The sequence below is a fragment of the Capsicum annuum genome, chromosome 5 (assembly GCF_002878395.1).
Source record: "Capsicum annuum cultivar UCD-10X-F1 chromosome 5, UCD10Xv1.1, whole genome shotgun sequence".
In the NCBI taxonomy this organism is placed as follows: Eukaryota; Viridiplantae; Streptophyta; class Magnoliopsida; order Solanales; family Solanaceae; genus Capsicum; species Capsicum annuum.
Genome location: NC_061115.1, coordinates 62,535,928 through 62,545,217, shown reverse-complemented (window position 1 = coordinate 62,545,217; position 9,290 = coordinate 62,535,928).

The window sequence follows — 9,290 nt, the reverse complement described above, 5'->3', positions numbered from 1 at the left end:
ATTATCTTATAATATAGGTTCAGGTTCTCAGTCTCAGGAGCGTGAGTTATTTTTGAACATCTCATCTATATCTCTGGAGTTGGTGAGCCCTCATCGTTTGAGGACTTAGCTATCTAGATTTTATTTTTTATCTAGTAAATAATTTAGTATTCTTTTTAGACAGTTTGAGTCAGCTGGGGCCTGTCCTTATGACTCTCTAGATTCAGTCAGTAGAGGTTTGTCGGACTACTAGATTCAGTTTAGACTTTTGATTCCGTATCTAGATTTTCCAGTATTATTTTACCAAGACTTGTGAGATTAGTATGCTTCAGATATGATTTCTTCATTTATTATGTTTTCCTGTCCATTTTCCCCTATTTTGAGATTCATATTTAGTAGAAAGCAGTTGTGGCACCTACACCCAATGGCTGACAAGGTTGGTGGCACCTACTTCAAGTAGCTGCCCAAGTAGGTAGTCAATTTTCAACTTCTAACTCTTTTTTCCGATTAGCTTCCGACACCTAGTTTCCTGCAAAATCACTCCAAAACACATCAAATCCAACAAAATAGCCTCAAGTACATGCATGTTCTTGTATTTTTAAGCATCAAAACTTCTATGAAACCATAGCACATAACCAAACCACATTCGTAGAATGGATGAACTGGGTGTTTTAACTATATCTTGACTCTTTCGTCATTTCCTTGGCATACTTCAAGAGTGAGGTTGACCGTGAGGAGCATTTACAGATTGTACTTTAGAGGTTGAGAGATGAGAAGTTGTATGTTAAATTCTCCAAGTGCAAAAATTGCCTGGTGTCTATCTTTTTCTTGGGTCACGTGTTGACCAATAATAGTATCATAGTCAATCCAACAAAGATTATGGTGGTTTATGATTGGGCTAGACCTACTTCTCCATTCAAGATTTAGAGTTTTGATGGTTTAGCAGGATATTATTGAAGCTTTGTTTAGGGTTTTTCTTCTATTGCCGCTCCATTGACCAAGTTGACTTTGAAGAATATTTCTTTTTAGTGGTCCGATACTTGTGAAGCGAGCTTCAAAAGCTCAAGAATTTATTGACATCAGCTCCTATCTTGACTTTTCCTATGAAGGGTATGGCTTCACCATCTTTTGTGATGCTTCCAGTATTGGGTTAGGTGTTGTGTTGATGCAAGAGGGTAAGGTAATTATGTATGATTCTTGTCAGTTAAAGTCTTATGAGATGAATTACCTTACCCATGATTTAGAGGTGTATGCAGTTGTATTTGCTTTAAAGTTGTAAAGAAACTATTTATATGGAGTCAGTTGTGAGATCTTCTCGGAACACCATAGTCTTTAGTACATCTTCACCCAGCAATATCATAATATGAGGTAGATTCTTTGGCTTAAGTTTTATAAGGATTATGATCTTAGCATTCTCTACCATTCTAGCAATGCTAATGTGGTAGTTTGGTGCATCTTTTGATGAAAGAGAGGCCTTTGGACAAATAGGTTCAGTCTCTTGCTAACCCATTGTTTAGACTTGATATTTTGGCACCTAGTATATTTTGGCATTTATAGAGGCTAGATATTCCTTAATGGAGCTGATTCGGGCTTATCGATTTGATGATGTTAGTTTGAGAGTGATTCAGCATAAGGTGTTAAGTGGCAAGGCTAAGAAAGTCGCTCTTGACTCCAATGGTTTTTTGAGGATTTAAGGTCGAGTTTGTGTGCTGAGAGTAGGTGATTGGGTGAGAATGATCTTAAGGAAGGCCCATTATTCTAGGTACTCCATTCATTCGAGAGTAACTAAAATGTATTATGATTTGAGACAACACTACTGGTAGGGTGGCATGACAAAGGATATAGCAGATTTTGTATCTCATTGCCTATGTTGTTAGTAGGTGAAGGTTGAGTATTTAAGACCTGGTGGTTTGCTTCTGATCTTACCCATTCTAGAGCGGAAGTGGAGCAGATCACTATGGACTTTGTGACTGGGTTTCCTTGCACTTCTCATGGTTCTGATAGTTTTTTGGGGTAATCATGAATCGATTCACCAAGTCCACTTATTTTATCCCTATTCAAGTTTTCTTCAGTGATAAGAGGTTACCACGTAGCTATGTTCGTGAGATAGTTCGACTACATGGTGTACCAATGTCTATTATTTCAGATTGAGGTTCAAGTTTCATGTCTCATTTCTAGAAGATATTTCAAAAGGAGTTGAGTACTCAGTTGATCTTAGCACAACTTTTCACCTCTAGACCAACAGTCAGTCAAAGCTAACTGTTTAGGTTTGGAGGATATGCTCCATGTTTGTGTTATAACCTTTGGAAGTCAGTGGGAGCAATATTTAGCCTTGGCAGAGTTTGCATAAATAATAACTACCATCTGAGTATTGAGATGGCACCTTTTGAAGCATTATATGGTAGATGTTACCGCTCTCCAAGAGGTTAGCTTGAGACTTCTGATATTAGACTTCAAGGTGCAGACTTGCTTTACAAGTCTTTGGATAGAGTTCAAGTAATTTAGGATAGACTTTGAGTGGCTCAGAGTAGGCAGAAATACTATACAGATCATAGAATTCGTGCCTTGCGGTTCAGTTTAGTTGATCGAGTCTTCCTTTATGTATTTCCTATGAAAGGTGTGATGAGGTTTTGGAAGAAGGCAAAAGCTTAGCCCTAGGTATATCGGGCCATTTGAGATCCTTCTGACTATTGGGGATATATCTTACGAGTTAGCAGTTCCCCCAAGTTTTCCAGTGGTTCATCATCTTTTCATTGTACCAAGTTTACTGTGTTATATCCCAAATGAGTCTTATGTCATTCGTTAGGACATAGTGTAGTTAGATGAGAGGTTGTCTATTGTAGAGGAGTCAAGTCTCCATTTTAGCCTAGGATGTTAAATAATTGTGTTCTATAGATATTTATGTGTTTAAGGTTTAGTGGAGACACTGTTCTATATATGAGGCTACTTGTGAGGTTGAGTCCTACATGCGTAATAGTTATCCCATACTTTTTGCCGATTCAGGTATTCCCCTTGTCTTTAGTTCAAGGACAATCAAGATTCTTAATGGCGGATATTGTAACAACAAAATTCTATAAACCTTTCCCTTTAGGTTTTTGACCATATGGCCCATCCCTATGGTTGCTCTATATTATTTTTGGAATATGGGGATTATTGGCACGATTCTTAATGTGATCTACAATGTTTTGTGTAAGTTTGTAGTTTATAGAAGATGGAAAGGCCTCTTAGTTTACTTTAGTCAACATTTGTTGTTTTGTGTGTCATGTGGAAAAATGGACTGCGCTAGCAAATCCAAAAACTGAATTTTGGGTTGGTAGCATGGTTGGTTCGATTTTATGTCTTTTAGATCTCATTTTCAACCCTCGGTTCAAAAATTAGTGAAGTTGTGTCTCGGGGGTCATATTTTATGAAAAGCAACCTCTTTTAAAAAATCTAATGACGCTAATGAGTTCAGAGTATCAAATTTAGTCTAGTAGCATATTTTTTTTTGCCTTCCCAAAATTCTAAATGAATCCCGAGGGTTTGATCGGTAACTTTGCAACTTAAAAAAGTTATTGATGCAGCATTTAAGTAAAACTAGTGGACCCATCAGCTATCTCTAAAGCGGACATTTGACTGCTTTAGCGAGCACCACTTAAGCGGTAGGGGACCGCTTTAGCGGCTTTGCACATGGGGATGGACCACTCAAGCGTCTGGCTCATCGCTTAAGCGATGATCGCTTAAGTGGTCATTTGACCACTTTAGCGGTCATAGTTGTAATGAATATAAAAATCCTTTTTCTCAATTTTTCTCCATTTCTGAAACATTGAGATTCGGATTGAGATATTTTTGTATGATTTCTCCCATTATCGAGCTTCGGTAATGATGTTGGATGTATTTATGCATTTTAGCATCACTACTCTTGTCGTTTTAGCCTTTTTTTAAGGATGATTCTATACTATATTTGTATATAATGATATAAGTGTGTATCAATGTGTTAAATCATGTGTTATAATGGTTACAAGTACTTAAAAGAGTCAATTAGAGTTCAATAGAGAAAACTAGACGTCAATTAGAGTTCAATAGAGAAAACTAGTCTTTCTAGCTTGAGCTAGCTTCTTGTCTAGTCTATCTTGTTGGATTCTATTGTGTTATATGTGTTCCAAAGGGTTTTAAATGTGTTTTTCTATATGGAACAAAGTGTTAAGAGTGTACAAAGTTTAAATGAGTCAAGGTAAGAGTGGAAACTTGAAGTGAAAGACCATGGAAATCAACCTAGTCTAAGCTCTTGTTTTTTATTCATCGTGATGGATGTTTTGTGTTTGTACCTCTAATTCGTGTGGTTTTTTCTTGTAGGATCCTTTATTATCTTAAAATTATGATATATGGATGATATAGTGTCTTTAAAATCAATGGAAAGACACCACAAGACAAGAGATGGAAGGAGGAAGGACCAATACTTAACCAAAATTTGGAGGAAAAATTCTAGTAGCATCATTCTATTAGAATGTGTTGCATGCTCTATTCCTATGGAATAGAGGAGGAGTCACATGGTCCATTTCATTTGAATAGAGGTTGTGACGCATGGTCCACTCCTCCCCTGAGCTTTTCACTCTAATTCGACTTCAATACGGACTTGGCTTACCCTTATGCTATATATACATGTTGTATCACGTTTTTACATATCTTTTGACATATTTTGGAGATCAAGGGGCTACTAAAACTCCATAATTAGGTTTTTATTAATTTTATTTTGTTCATACATGTTTTTAATAGTTAATTACAATATTCTGATTATGATTATGACTATGTGTGGCTCAACGCTCCCTTTCTGGGGTTGAAGCCAAGAACATGAGTATTATTGCTATGGATTAAGTTTGTTTGCTTTGATTATCACTATTGGTTTTTTCTTATTCTTGTATTAACTTTTTTATGGATTCTCTATCCTTAGAATACAACCATTGTTAACCTTGTAAACACGGGAGAGGGAATAGGGCGATAGAACATGGAAATAAGTAGAGTATGGTTCTTTTTCCTTTGTAAAATAAGAAACTTGAATTAGTATCTAGGACAGGGATGTACTTAGATGCCTTACTTGATTCATATGTAGGATGATATTTGTTAAGAACTTAACTGAATTATTACATCCCAGCTCAACGATGTAGTTGTAAGGTTCAACTTAGGTAAAAGATTACAGGTTAGGAAACCATAATCGTGCAATTAACCCTATGAATCAACAATCAAGATAAGAAAGTTAACGAATGAAATCCAATAGCATAATATGATTGTTCAAAGTTCTTCAACCCTGGGTTTTCTCTTATTGATTGTCTCAAGACCTTTACTTTCCGCATTATTTACTTTTCCTTATTTACAATAACCAAACTTTATTTTGGTTACTCTTGCATCAATTGAATCTAAATTGTGAACTGAAATCAAATCGTTGCCGAATCAAGTCTCTGTAGGATCAATATTCAGCTTTATTGAAGGCCACTATATTAAATGATAGACCACGTTTACTTACATATGCGCTTGGGTGCTGTCATGTTTTTGGTGCCGTTATCAGGGACTTGTTATTTAGAAATTGTTTTTTTTAGTTTTACTTTTAGATTTATTTCATGTTTTTACGCTTGGTCTTGGTTTTATTGTTGCAGGAAGCAGGTTGTTAGGTTGATAAGTTGGCAAGGGATCGAGAGTTGGTAGAACTAAGCCCTGAACCTGAGCAATACTTTCACCAATAAAGGAGAGAAGCAGTCCTTCTCCCCAAAATTCCTTAAATCCAAGAAGACCAAGAGAATACTGCTCAATTGGCTGAAGAACAAGCAGCCTAAAGGACAGTTAGAGAAGTGGCAATCCTACTTCCAACGAACTTGACTTCCCCAATTCAAAGACTGGCAGTTGGGGGGAATTTCGAGTTTAAGAACAATATGGTGCAGCTTCTTATCAGCAGTGGATAATTTATAGGGCTTTCACATGAGGATCCTCAAGTCCACTTGCAGACCTTCATTGAGCTTACTGATGTATCCACTCTGACTGGGGTGAGTCCAGATTATGTGAGGCTAACACTGTTTCCCTATTCACTTTTGGAGGAAGCTAAAAAGTGGTTGAATAAGGAGCCGGCTAACTCAATCACATCATGGGATGACTTAGCCAGAAAATTCCTCATCAGATTCATTCAATCAGGCAAGACTGCAAGATTTCGCAATGAGATAGTGAGCTTCAAATAGAAGCTTAATGAAAACCTCTATCATGGTTAGGAATGCTTCAAGGCTCTTCTTCGCGAGTGTCCACACCACTAACAGTTCAATGAGTTACTTGCTCATACTTTTGTAGAAGCTCTTGATCAAAATACAAAGAGTTTACTAGATTTAACCGCAGGTGGTCAAGTGCTGGAATTGACTTATGATAAGCTGTACACATTACTGAACTGCATAGCATAAGGAAATCCAGAGTCGTGTTTAGATTCTAAAAGTTCCACGAAAAAAATTACGGGAGTGTTGGAGGTGGACCAATTCACAACCTTATCAGCACAAGTTTTTGCATTACAGAATTTGATCAATACTTAGTTCAGCAACATGAAGTTGGGAGCAAGACAACCTACAGCCATAGTCAATGCTATCCAACAAGCAGCAGGTTGGTGTGAGGAATACAGAAATAGTGGTCATGCAGTGGCTATGTACGCTTCAAATCTGGAATCTATGATATATATAGGCAATGCTCAAAGGCCAAATTATGGTAATGCCTATAACATAAAGTGGAAGACTTAGCTACCAAATCAGCCATGGAATGCCCCACAGCTACAGGACCAACCAAATCAGTCAACTAGCAACATGGAAGAGATAATGCATCAGATTTTAGCTAATCAGACACAGTTTGCTGCAGAGTTAAAAAATTTGCAAACGCCCACAAGAAGTTTAGAGTTGCACGTGGGAAAGAATCAGCAAGCAGTAAATACTAGGCCACAAGGTGGGTTGCCAGCTGACATAGAAACTCCAAAGCTGGTTATGGAAATCACCTTGAGGAGCGGTAAGGAGGTTCAAAGAGAACCTCTAAAGAAAACTAACGAGGTAGATACTGATGTGGTGACCCAACAGGTGAATGAAGAAGTTTCTAAAAAATCAAGAAAGTCTGAGTACTTGAAAGAAAAAGTTGTTGAACCAGAAGTGAAGAAGACACTGTCACAACCTTTCCCTCAAAGGCACATAAAATTAAAGGAGGATGCCTTGTTCAAAATGTTTTTTGATACATTCAGAGGACTCCATATCAATTTACCTCTTTTAGATATTTTGCAGAGTATGCCCAAGTATGTAAAATACTTGAGAGGTGTGGTGGATCATAAGGTAAACCTACAGGATGTGGGAGCTATAACACTCACTGAAGAGTGTAGTGCTGTGATGATACAAGAATCCCAAGAAATTAAAAGATCAAGGAAATTTTTCTATCCCTATTCAAATTGGGAGTAAAGTGTTCTATGCTTTAAGTTACTTAGGGGAAAACATTAATGTGATGCCCCTATTATTGTTTAAGACATTGGGCTTGGGAGATCCTAAATCAACACCAGTGGTTATGCAGCTCGCAGATGGATCCATAATGTATCCGAAAGGAGTAATAGAAGATGTCCTCATAAAGGTTGGTAAATTCATTATACCAGCTGATTTTTTTTCTTGATTTTGAGGCAGATGAACAGGTACCAATTATCTTGGGGTGTCCATTCTTAGCAACTGGAGGGGCCTTGATTGATGTTAGAGAAGGCACGCTCAAAATGAGAGTAGACGATAAAGAGGTAGCATTTGATGTTTACAAAACACCCATCATAAGATACCAAGTTAAAGATTTGTGTGTGATCAATGTGATTGAAGAGGATAAGTGTGGGGTGGTTAATCCACCAAAGCCTCTTTGGATTATCTGATTGAGCGGGCCAAGTTGAATTATTTGTTTCCCAACATGATGAAAGTTGAAATGAAGAAAGATATTGACCTTGAGAGTGCAAACTCAAGAGGTTAGAAACGAATAAAAAATGGCTCCCAAAAGGGATTAAAAAGGTGAACGAATATGGTTAAGTTGATATGGGTCATTCTGCGATACTAAATCAGGCGCTTCTTGGGAGTAAACCCAAGTTAATTAGGTATATTTTTTTCATTTTTTTTATTTTTTATTTCATGTATTTTTTTTAGTTGAGTCACAGGTAAATGGAAAGTCTGAGTACCATAAGCTTGAGCTAAGAAGCATGGCAAAGGCTGAGTGTGGGGTCCCATGGATCTCTTTTATGTATAAAGATACTACTAGCTAGGCCTAGAGGCCTCAGTGAGTATTTTTATCTCTTACTTTTAAGTTCACTTTAGGGACCAAGTAGATTTTTAAGTGTGGGGTGGGGTAAATTCCCAAATTTTGGCTCAATTTAAAAAAAATTAGATTAGAAATAAGTGAGATATTCTTGTTGGTGCTATTTTTTGTTACATAATTCAAGTGAGTTTGTTTGTAAGAGCATGTTGATTGAGTGAATTACTATTTTTTAGACTTCTAGGCTTATTTTTGTGATTCTTGTACTTGTTGGATTAAAGTTGAATTCATGTTATGGTTTGGTGAGGAGTCTATGATGATATTATATGAGTTAAGCATGTGCCATGTGAGTGTGAGAATGTTGTATATTCCATGTTGCATGTGATGTCTAGAACTTGCTCGGTGGTTGTGTGAAGCAAAATAAAGAGTATGGATTTAGGAGAAGATTTAGGCATTTCATTGATAGCCTTGTTTTATACCTTCTATTTGTCCTACCCATGTGCATTATCATAGCTAACCCTCATTGAGACTTTATCCTTTTCTTTGAAATCCTTATATGTAGCCTAATCCCCTTATTTGAGAGACCATAATTTGATCTAAAAGGCTCCTAAGTGCTTTGATAAAAAATTGAATTAGAAAGGAGTTTGAGAAATTGAAAAAGAAAAAGGTGAAATTGATGCCCCAAGGTAATAGTTAGTGGTGTTTATATGTGATGTGTGGTGGGTGGATGTTTTATAATTTATGCTAGAAATATTGCCAAGGTTGTGAAAAAAAAAGAGAAAAATTAATTCTTATGGTAGTAAACTATGCATCCACCAAGTGTTTGTGAAAATGCTTAAAAGAGATAAGGCAAAATAAATGAATATGGTAGACAAAAATGGTGTAAGTTGGTTGTGGAGACTGGTCTTAAATGTATAATTTAGTGTATTAAAGCACTTAGAGAGGTTAGTCACTATTCTCAAATAGTTCCTACCCATCCCGTAGCCTATATTACAATCCGAAAAAGTCCTAATTGATCCTAAGCTTTACATTTCGATATTAGCGGAGTATTACAC